General features: G+C 42.5%; 1 long non-coding RNA gene across 1 annotated transcript; it reads left to right on the top strand.

The window, feature by feature from the left end:
• The first annotated feature begins 10,500 nt into the window (after positions 1-10,500).
• On the top strand, positions 10,501-11,135 carry LOC134759770 (uncharacterized). Its single transcript, XR_010136507.1, has 2 exons — positions 10,501-10,570; positions 10,869-11,135. It is a non-coding gene; the product is annotated as an uncharacterized LOC134759770 (long non-coding RNA).
• Positions 11,136-12,153: the final 1,018 nt, after the last annotated feature.

Consider the following 12,153-nt stretch of genomic DNA (forward strand, 5'->3'; position numbering starts at 1 on the left):
GATGAGATTCACCTTATTGCTTGGCTCCCTGACACCTGCAGATGCTCAGCCTTTTTTGGTCTGCTAAGTTGGATATCATATATCGGCTTTGCACATCCCAAAGTTTTGTTGAAATATTTTATCACCTGTCATCTTCTCTTCTCTTTGCCCTTGTGTGTTTATGCATCTTTATAAAAAAATTTCCTATTATGTCATTTTACTAAGTTTTCATGAGGTGGAAGAAAAGGCATCTTCAATTTGCCTTTTGGAACTTGGAAGCATAAGTTACATTTTAAAGGACAATTTAAGGATGAAAAGGCATGGTGGACTGAAAAGGGCATTTTGGTTCAAGGAAATAGCAAGTCCAAAATGTAGATTTCTAAAAGGATCTGGCACCATGTTTAGGAAATAGGGACTGTAGTTTGGCTGGAACATGGGGTATAATGGCAAGGGGGACTCTAAGGAAAGTAGACAACGCCGTTGCAAAAATAGCTCAAATTATTTCCATCCCTCCATGCATGCTCATTGTGATGTGACTTTGCAGTGTTTTCCATCAAGAAGGAGAGTGTACTCCCCAACCCCTGGAATCTGGGCTGGACTTGTGATGGCTTTGGCCAATAGGATGTGGCAGATTGATTACACACAGTTCCAACTAGGCCACAAGGGGCCTTGCATCTTGCACTCGCCATTTTGGAACCTGCCCAGATGCCACTAGAACAAGCTCAGTTAGGTTGCTGTGAGTGAGAGACATATGACCCAGTCATTCCCTATTGCCCCAGCTGAGAGTCAGGCAGACCCAGAAGCCGTCACTTGGCTGACTTGTAGTTGACCACACATATGTGGGAGCCCAGTTGAGACCAGAAAAAACACCCAGCTGAGTTGCTAACCCACATAATTATGAGCTAAATATGTGGTGGTTAAGTGGCTACATTTTGGTGTTGACTGTTATTCAACTGGAGCTAACCAATCTTGTACCCAAATAGAAATTTAAAGAGGCATTGTGGAGCCAAGAAAATACTACTGGTTAAAATGACACGTTCAGATTCTAGTTCTTCCTTTGCTGCCAACTGGTTGTGTGTCCTTGGGCAAGTCACTTAATCTCAGCCTCACCATCTGTAAACTACAGGCACTGGGAGGTGGACCAGATAAGTGGCTTTCAAGCTTCTTTGCATATGTGAACCCTCTAGGAGCTTGTTGAAAATAATCCTTCTGCCCTCAATCCTATAAATATGAAAAATCTATGATTTCCTTTATTTCCCTGGTGATTCTGCTGCAGCCAGGCCAGCAGGCTTACCAGACACCAGTGGTTGACAACCATGAGATCTTCCAGGTCCCTTCTGGGTTAATAATCCTGTGAGCTTAAGTCCCTTTTCTGGGTTTTGCTGTGGCTTTAGATGTTTTTTCCTGCCTCCACCATGGTGCCAGGGTTTCCTTCTCAAAATGTCCCTCCCTGCCTGCCTCCCCCGACTGGGGCTGGATCACTTTCCACCTCCCTGCTTTCCCAGCCCACTCCAACCCCACAGGCTCACAGTCAAGCTTTGTTATCAAGCATGCGACTTAGTGATAGTTCTGCTTTTAACACTCATTTCCACATCCACTTCTTAGCTCTTTTGATTATTAAAGAAAAGGGCATTCTATCTGGGCATTGTCCCTCAATCTTAAAGGGAAACCACTGATTCCGTAGGCTTTTGGATTCCCCAGTAATCAACTGCACGTTTCCAGTGTTCTTTGGCAGCCTCATGTAAGCGTTATACGTTGTTCAATCTGCTGTTTTCTCAGGTTCTCAAAACCAATTTTTTGAAAAGATCTTAGTCTTCCGCCCTTGACATCACTCGTTTCCATCTGGAATGCTCTTCCCTTAGGACCAGGTTTCCCCAGCTAGAGTTTCTCCTTGGTAACAGCTTTACCATGAATAACAGTAGTGCCATCTCTCGAATCAGATACAAAGCATTAGTTAAAGCCTTACTGTCTCTTCTCCAGCTGTGTGTGTGTGTGTGTGTGTGTGAGATGGGGCAGGGGGTGAGAAAATGGAAGATTTTTCATAAACTGCCTCCATATTGTATACCCTCTCTCCATCCCTTAAAAAAATTATCTTGGGACATCAGACAAAAGCTGTAAGGCAGATGGCAAAACCTAAGTAGTTCCCAGCCTTAGGACAGTGGGTGGGGTTTGCAAGAGGCAGGCCTCCTGGGAGCTGGAGAGTGCCAGGCTCAGGGAGATGAAAGAGACACCCTTTGTTGTTGCTGGGTGACCTGAAAGTTTGACCCTGTCTGGCACTAAATACACCCGTCTCTTTGGATTCCCCTCTGCACTGGGGGAGTCAGCTTCTCCCAGCTACAGTAATTAGCAAATCTGGACAATTTGCAGATAGGTTTTAAGTCCTATTTAGGATTTAAAAACCAGCAGGGGTCAATAAAGTTAATTTAACTTTTTTATTGTGAAGCTAGGGTGATTTATGAGATAATGCACATTCAGCATAATGTGCTCAGGAGTGTGCAGCCACTTACTGTGAACTCAGCTAGCATCAATCAAATAAATAACCTGTTAACAATGTCCTTCATTTTCAACATAATCTTATCTCAATAAAAGTAGCCTTTTCCTACTTAAAACAACAACAAACTCTGTCTTCTCATTGTTTGGCCGTGAGTGAAGCTTCCTTCTCTGTCATTGGATGGAGCCTTGCTGGAGCCTGCAGATGAACCAGCTTGGTGGCTGATAGACTGTTGCCTTTCAAGGGGCCTCATACTCTTCTTGGTATGACCTGCGGATTGTGTCTCCCTCACCCTACCATAAGCTCAGTAGCAGGAGGTCCCGTGGGGCCCCATGGGACGAGTTCTGCTCTTCACTGGGAGGACTGCATTTTACATAAAGATGGGTACCTGCTGGCGGAGTGACCCAGGACAGTTCTTTTAACCTCCCTGTCTCTCGTGTGTGTTTCTTATTGATATAGAAGGGTGTAGCACCAATGGTCCCAGAGCAGTTTCAGCTCCAGCATTTGTGAAGTGAACACACTTCTAATTTTCCCACCATTTCAGTCCTCCAGCAGCTGGTGAGGCTGTGGACCCTGTGAGATCATCCACAGGGCTCTTGCCTGACTGATAGAGTTGAGGTTGGTTCTCCTGCCCTCTGACCGGTCCTGGATACCATTGATCACTTCAGAGGGAAACACTGAGACCTTTTGTTTTTTAATTCATAAGACTCAACACTAAATAACATTAATTTGCTCATATTCCAAATGCCAGCATGTGCTTTGGGATATGTTTTCTCATTTGCTCTTTACCTGAATTGGAAATCAGGACAAAGTTTAGCATTTTTGTTAGAAAAGGAAAGTAAGGTGTGGCAGCTCTAAGTCACTTGCCCGGAGTCATGTGGCTAGTGTTGGTGACATTGCACTAAAAATGTAGAGCTTTGGATCCCTCATTGGAGCCCTTTTCACCATACTCCATCACTTCAAAAATGAAGCCACTCCTGAGAGGTGACACCCCATTTCTACCTGTGTTTTCAGTCTTTCCCACACAGATATTTCCCAGGACTTGGTGTGTAGTAATTATAAGCTATTGTAACTGCCTATTCATTTTCGAATTTCTTTCTTTATGAATTGGGTTTGGAAGAGGTGGAGAACTACAGGAAAATCTCTGCAAAATGAACACAGTCATTCACCCGTACAGCCACATCTAGTCTGTGGACAAATGCAGGGGCCACTTGGTGTTGGGCTAGGTGCCAAGAACACAATGTAAATCAGACCCAGGGTCTCGACAGCCAAGAAGAGAGTAGATGAATCCATAGCATCCCTAAGCTAGAGCAGGAACTAGCTACCTTACAGCAGTAGCTAGCTACCTTACAGCAGTAGCTAGCTACCTTACAGCAGTAGCTACAGGCTTTGGGACTGTAAGTGCATTCATTCCTAGGACTTATTTCCTCAATCTTACTCTCTCATTTGTCCAAACACCAGAAAGGAAATTAGTTGAGAATGTTAGAGCTGTTCTGTGTTCTCCAAGGTAGCACAGTTCAAAGGCAATATAATGTGAGCCACATATATAATTTAAAATTTTCTAGCAGTCACATTCGTAAAAAGTAACAAGCAGTGGTAAAATTAATTGTTTATTTTCTTTAGTTTAATATACCCCAAATGTTATGATTTCAACATGTATTCAATGCAAAAATTATTTATAAGACATTTTAACATTTTGTACTCAGTCTTTGAAATATAGTGTTTTTTAAACTTTCAACACATCTCAATTCAGAGCCGCCACATTTCAAGTCTGCAGTAGCTGCTGCTGGCTGTTGTTGCCATATTGGACAGGGCTGTGCACTGGGGTTGCCTCAGAGAACAGGCAGTGAAGCCATGGGGCCGGTTTTTTAATCACCTGTGCCTCCCCACAGGGCACTGGGCCCAACTGGGCAGGGGCCTCCTGGTCTCCTGCTCTGATTATGTTTTCGGGGAGAGGCTGCATCCTCCCTCCTGTGCATAGCTGATCAGCAGCAGGGGGAACCCTCCCCTCCCCCAGGTCCCAGCTCCGACAGGCCTCCTTTCCTAGCTGTGAAACATGACCGCTGGTCAAGCCAGGCCTGCCGGTGCGCCTGGGAGCAAGCCTCCTGTTTGCAGCTCTCATGAATTGCTCTTTCTTTTCCACGGAGCACAAAAACCATGTCCCTGACTCCCTTTACTCTCATCACAGCATTACAACGACCTGCAGAGGGAAGGTACACAAGGCTCCCTTTGTTTCTTGGCTTGGAGTCATACAATGTACCTGCTTTAGATGAAAGTCTTACCTTGCAAAGCCACATTTTTTTGTCCCTTTTCTTCCTTTCCCATTTTTACAGAGCCAATAATCAAACCTTCACTTTCAACATTCAACCTTATAAAATATGAGCAGCTCTCAAATTTGAAGGTGGATTTGAGAGTTTCCCAGCTCCCTGTCCAGGGTTTGGCTTTCTGAGAGGAAAGCTATGAACTGGGCATTGGTTCTGAAGGCTCCAGAAATCCCTTTACAATGCCCCCTGATAATTTGGTGACCTTATGTTGTCCTCTGTTCTCACTAAAACCATTTCCAGACTTCGGGGGAGATGCCCTTTACAGAAATGGGTTGGATGAAGCTGCTGTGTAGTTAGGTGGTCCTCACAGAGAACTGGCATAAAGGGATGGGCGTCAATGCCATCTCTGAGGACAGTCACTGCCAAGCAGTGGAGCCACCTGTCTCACCTCACTCACCCCACCTCAGAGAGCCCGCTCCCAGGAGAATGTGTATAATGTGGACCTTCCTGTCACAGACAACATTGTTCTCTTTATTTGAAAGGTAGAAATCTTGCATTTACAGCGTAGCAGGACAGTTTCAACCTCAATCGAGATTTTGTAACGTTGTCTTAGGTACACCTTAAAAAACAACATTGAAAAGAAAGCAGTTCCCTGGAGGGTACAGACACAGTGGCTTTTCAGAGGATCCTTAAGTGGTCCCAGGACTTAGGATACTTTTAAGGTATTGGAACCTTTATTTTGGGGACAGCCTTGGTGCTATTGCACATAGTTTTCTTTTGAGGGAAATAATGTTTATTACTCCTTTCCTTCTCATCCTCACATTTGTTTTGCTCCACGCTCAACCTTCTCTAGGAGTTTGCTGTAGAGCAAGCTTGTCCAACCCGTGTCCTGTGGATCACATGCGGCCCAGGATGGCTTTGAATGCAGCCCAGTACAAATTCATAAACTTTCTTAACACGTTATGAGGATTTTTTTTGTTTCAGCTCATCAGCTATTGTTAGTGCTAGTGTGTTTATGTGTGGCCCAAGACAATTTTTCTTCTTTCAATGTAGCCCAGAGAGGCCAAAAGATTGGACACCTGTGTTGTAGAGAAACCATGGTTCAAGTTGTGAGTATGTATTGAGCACCCATGATTTACCTCCTACAAGACTGAGTCCTAGAGATGCAGGGAGGCCCAAGAATTGCCCTGCCCTTAAAGCACTCACAGGCAGTTAGAATGGGTGAAATTGTTATTTTTGCTTTTCAATAGTCATTATCCCCTGAATCTCTCAATTAGAGGTTGGTAAACTAGACTGAGGGCCAAGTTTGGCCAGTGGCCGATTTTGTTTTGTTTTGTTTTAAGTTGTGTTGAAATACACATACCATAAATGTATCATTTCAACCATTTTAAAGTGTACAGTTCAATAGTGTTAAGTATATTCACATTGGTATACTACAACCAACCTCCAGAACTCTTTTCATCTTGCAAAACTGAAACTCTACACTCATTAAAAAAAGAACTCATCTTCTTTCCCCCCAGCCCCTGGCAACTGCCACTCTACTTTCTGTTTCTATGATTTTGACTACTCGAGGTATTCCTATACATAGAATCATTAATCATTTGTCTTTTTGTGACTGGCTTATTTCACTTAATATAATGTCCTCAAAATTGCACCCATGCTGTAGCATGTGCCAGGATTTCCTTTCTTTTTAAGGTGCTACAATGGCAGAGTTCATATGGGCTGCAAAGTCTAAAATTTACGATGTAGTTCTTTACAGAAAAAAAAAATTGCCAACTTGCTTCAGATAAACAAGAATTGGTTATGTAAATGCCCTTATCTTCTTGTTTAAAGTGAATAGACCCTATACATAATAACAGCTTGCACACAATTTTACAGATGATAACTTTCACACACATTGCTGCACTGTGCCATGGTATGGTATTTAAAGATGAGGAAACTGAGACTTGGATTCCTGTTCCTAGCCAGCTCCCATTCTCGTGGCGCAGGGCAGTGGTCTGAAGTGATTTCTACTCTCCTCAGACTCACTTACCTTAAAACCATCCCCTACTTTTCAGAAATGACCTTGCAGAAAATGTAGCATGGGGCTGAGTTTCTTCAAGTTTCTTCCCCCACTAAATTTACGTTTGTATTAGTCTGTTCTTACACTGCTATAAGGACATACCTGAGACTGGGTACTTTATAAAGGAAAGAGGTTTAATTGACTCACAGTTCCACAGGGCTGGGGAGGCCTTAGGAAACTTACAATTATGGCAGGAGGGGAAGCAAACAAGGAGAAGTGCAGAGAGAAGCAAGGAAACAGCACCTTATAAAACCTCATGAGAACTCACTATCATGAGAACAGCATGGAGGTAACTGCCCAGATGATTCAATTACCTCCCACCAGATCCCTCCCATGACACATGGGGATTATGGGAACTACAGTTCAAGATGAGATTTGGGTGGGGACACAGCCAAACCATATTAAACTGCTTCTGTTCTTGCTTTCTGTCTCAGAGGAACTACCCCCTCCACCTGAGCTTGCAATCCCATCTCATCCCACTTTCCCTGGAAGCTCCATCATCCATCCTCTTTCCTTATATGATCAGCCTTTCCATTTTCTGAGTCATTTGCCTCCGCTTTCAAACAGTGCTACTTCCCTAAATACATCTATAGCTACCTAAACATATAGAGAGACAGATATAAATGTCTTCATGTAATAGTATATATCCATTGTCTAGCTATTCATTGAGCTATCATCTCTCTCTTTCTCTCATCTATCTATCTATCTATCTATCTATCTATCTATCTATCTATCTATCTATCAATCTTCCCAACGTGCCTTTCCTTCAAGTTACCATTTTCTATAAGGCTTTATTTTATTTTATTTATTTTGGTAGCAAGTGACAGAAAAAGCAACCTGAATGAATTTAAGCAGCAAGAGGAATCGGTAGGATGGGTCCCAGGGTGGCTCAGACAGCTGAAGTGAAAGCCAAACAAGCAGCCAGGCTTCAGGAAACACAGCCGAGGGTGGCTCAGGCCCCTGAGGGGCTCCAGAGGATGCCCTGTCTCTGTGTTGTACATCTCTGCTTTTCTCTGTGTGGCTTCATTCACCCGGACTGTTTCTCCACCAATCTGGAAACATGGTTGTGGGTGTCTGCCAAGGTCATATCTCTTCAGCATTGCCACCAGAAAGGAATGACCAACTTTTATTTCCAATGGAATCATCCTCAGGGATGACTCCAATCAACCTTTCTGGGGCCACACACTACCCTGTGATGGGTACCATGATTGCAACATTTTCAGACCCCTGTGCTAAGAGTGGAGGGTAGAGAAGTTCTTCAAAAGAAGACAGGCTTGCTGTAGCCAGAAGGAAGGGAGGGGCACTGGACAGCAGAAATAAATGGATTTTCACTACATGCTTTATTTTCTTTCTTCTCTTTTCCACCAAATGTATTGAAGGCACTGCCATGCTTTGTGTATCTACTTAATCAACTTTTGTTCACTCAACCAATTCAATCAGGCTCACCTTCCATCTCTACAAATACCTTGTTAAGGTCACTGATGTCCTCCTTGTCCATCTTTGACTTCTCTTGAGGGCTTTGGACCTATTCACACCCTCCTTTTTTCATCTGCCGTGGCTTTGGTGACAACACTCTCCTAGTTCTCCTATTTCTCTGCTGACATTTCACTCTTTTTTGGCCTTTGTCCTACTGATTATTTCTTTAAAATGTTTATTCTCCAGGCCAAGATTTTGCTCTGATTCACACCATACATTTCACCTGGGCATTGTGATGGCCTCCTGACCCATCACCACATATAACCAGGGACTCCCAGGTCGTTAGGTAACAGCCCTTTCTCCATCCTGCTCTCCTGGTAGGCATTTACTAGCTCTTTGTCTGGATGTCCCTCAGATGCCTCTCATATGTACAGAAACAGACTCACCATTTTTTCCTCCCTGGCCTCACCTCTAAGAACCTGCTTCTCTTTGTGAAGTTCCATTTTGAGTATTGGCACCTCTATCCTCCCAGTCTGCTAAGCCAGGAACCTGGCTTCACTTTGCTCTCCTCACTCCTCAAATAGACAAGACAAGCCCACCTCACACATATCAGTCAGATCTATGTTTTGTTTTGTTTTGTTATCTCAATGCCCATATCCACTGCTTTGGTTCTGCAAGTCATTATTGCTTGCCAGAACTATTTGCAAAAGTTTGCACACTCACCTCTCTTTTTAAACTTTTCCTAATTCCTGCAGGGTGAACTTATATACAAATTTTTCCAGAGTACAGTCTGATCTTGTGACTTAAAAATGTGCATCTTTTCCTTGCCTTCTGAAGCCCTACACAATGGGCTCAACCAAAATTTACTGGTTTAATGCCTTGATACTCCCTTCCATGCAGCGCTTGATTCAAACACTTCAAACTGAACACTGTTCTCTTCATGCTTTTTGAAATATTTCATGTTTATTTCTATCAAATTCATACACGTGCATAGTTTTTATGGTGAAAAAAATTGTACCTTTGAAGGTTTTCTGTGAAAAACAGTAACCTCTGTTTCTGCTCCTTTCAGAAGTAACCGTTTTCAACTCTTTTCATTGTTTTTCTTTTCTTTTTTCTTTTTTTTATTTTCTTTTGGTGTTTGCCTCCATATTTCTAAATAACATATTCAAATGTCCTCTTTTGAGTTCTCAGATTTAGCATTTACACGTATTTTGTCCTCTCCTGCCCATCTGACTCACACACATACATTTTCCCTTCTACATCCTTGCACTATAATTATAGAGTAAGTTTTGATAGAAACATTCAAATTCTGCATTAATATAACTAGGAGAATATTTTTCACAACTCAGCCATGTTATATATCAAGACAACGTTTCCATCCTTGAACAACTTTTTGTTTTCCCATGTGTTAATAATTGCCATGATCTTTGAATTGTTTACTTTTCTATATACCAATCAGTGATTCAGTCCTAAGCTGGTTGCCAGAAGTTAAAATATTCTCTCAATATATTCACAAGTCAGGTAATTCATCTGTTTTATTTATGTTGTTGGGATTCATCTCCTGACTCTGTCTCCTCATATGATTTTTCAATTTGAAGGGAGTGAAGATGAGGTTAGGAGAATGCACTCAAAAACAAAATACTAAGTACAGCACCCTAGCATTTGGAAGGAAGAGAAAACACTTTTCCTCAGATGTCAACCTCACTTACTTTATTTTAAAAATCATCAAATCCATGTATTTCCTATGTCAAGGTATTGCGTCTCTTCTTGAGCCACATGGCCTGGGGTTTTCCTTCCGACTAGTTCATTGCTACTTACACACAGCTGGAAGGCACTTACAAAAATAGCCCTTCATCTGGGCACAGTGGCTCAAGCCTGTAATCCCAGCACTTTAAGAGGCCAAGGCAGGTGTATTGATTGAGGCCCAGAGTTTGTGACCAACCTGGGCATCACAGCAAAACCCTGTCTTTACTAAAAATACAAAAAATTAGCTGGGCATGGTGGTGCAGGCCTATGATCCCAGCTACTTGGGAGGCTGAGGTGGGAGAATCACCCGAGCCCGGGAGGTCAAGGTTGCAGTGAGCCGAGATCGTGCCACTGCACTCCAGCCTGGTCAACTGGAGTGAGACCCTGTCTCAAAATAAATAAATACAAATACAATAAAATAAAATGTAGCCTCTTCCATCAATGTATTGTGGGATGATGACAATGTTGGTGATGATGATAATGACCCTATGGAAGATTATGCACAAACGTGTCTAAATTATATCTGTTTTGATCTTGCAAAGGACATAGAGCAGTCACAGAACAGGAGCAAACAGCCGGCTATGTCTACACAACAGCCCTAGAGATTAAACTGTGAGTACTCTCATTTTACAGAGGAGGAAATGCCAGCAGCTTGCACAGGGTCACAGAACTAGTGTTTATGGGACTCAGGACGTCTAACTGCAGAGCTCATACCTTCCTCTGTGCTGTACCACTCTTGAATCTTAGAAATGATATACTAGGTGTGGTACCAATGGACACAGTAACAAAATACTGTTACTATTCTCTCTGGTCTCACTTCTAGACCCAACTGGGCACACCCCATGTCCCAGGATATCACACTTTGTAGTCATTCCCTCGATCTGCCATGTCTTTCTCTGTGCTTTTGCAGATGCTGTTCCACTGCCAGGGACTCCCTCCCCATATCTTCCTGGAAAACACTTGTTCACCCCTTAGGACAATTCAGTTATCACTTCCTGGAGGGACACTTTCCCTGACTTTCCCGGAAGATCTCCTTCTCCACGTTCTGCAGGGACACCACTTAAACTGCTTCCACTATAGCATGAATCAGTGCTCTCTATACAAGTGCCTAGAACACTGCTTGGACTTCTGAAGGTATTTAGTAAAAGTTTACTTAATAAATAAACAAATCAATGAATGGATGAATGAATTTTTTTAAGTAAACTTTCTCCATAGACCAAGAACCTTGTAAATTCTCCAGAACCACTTTCTCCAATTAAGAAATTTTCCCCAAATCTTTCCTCCATGGTTTACCTTCTCCTAAATCCATTTTTTTGTTGTTGTTATTTAAAATATTGCATAGTGGAAAGTGGCTGACTCTGAATTTCTAACTATTTTTATTATTCCCAACTGAGTGCAAATATTCCATTCCGCTCCTTTGTTATTCTTTTCAATATTCAACATACGTATTACTCATAAAAATGTGACTTCCTGCTTTATTTCCAGTGTAACATGAAATCTACCAGAGAAGTTTCCATAAAACCTACCAGAGAAAATGAAACCTAGCAAAGACAGATTTTATCTGTTCTTGTGGCTCCCCTCTGTCCGCTCGCATCATGTAATTCTGCTTAGCACTTCTGGGCCCATTTCCTTCAAAGCACTTTCCAAGCATGACCTAAGTGATGTATCACAGGCGAGGGGGTGGGACGCCAGGAACTTGAGCTGTAAATGCAGAACTGTTAAACTCAGTTTTGGAGGAAATTAGATTTTAGAGTTGGAAAAGAAAGAAGGTCCTGATACTAACACCCCGTCTCACTTCAAATGACCAAACCTCCACCTCTCCTCTGACATCTCCTCCATGAAGACAAGGGGGTTATTATGTTCACTGGAAGGGTGACTGAGAAGTGGCTTTTCCAAAGATTCCGAAAAGCTATAATCCCCAGTGGGCACCCACATTAAAGGACAATTATTTTCTTAAAGATTGTCAAAAAAAGAACTGCCATCACTTCATAAACAAAACACAGTATGCTGGAAAAGCCAGTAATCATTCAAGAACACACATCATGTTAAATTGTAATAATTAACACTTGCTATTTGTTAAGTGCCTACTGTGTGCCAGGTGTTGTACATACAATATCGTTAATCCTTTTCACAGCACTCAGAACAAGGTAATGAATCTTCAAAAGTGAAACCTTTTCCCAAGTCCAGTCTCTGTG

This window comes from Pongo abelii, chromosome 13, assembly GCF_028885655.2.
Source record: "Pongo abelii isolate AG06213 chromosome 13, NHGRI_mPonAbe1-v2.0_pri, whole genome shotgun sequence".
Classification (NCBI taxonomy): domain Eukaryota; kingdom Metazoa; phylum Chordata; class Mammalia; order Primates; family Hominidae; genus Pongo; species Pongo abelii.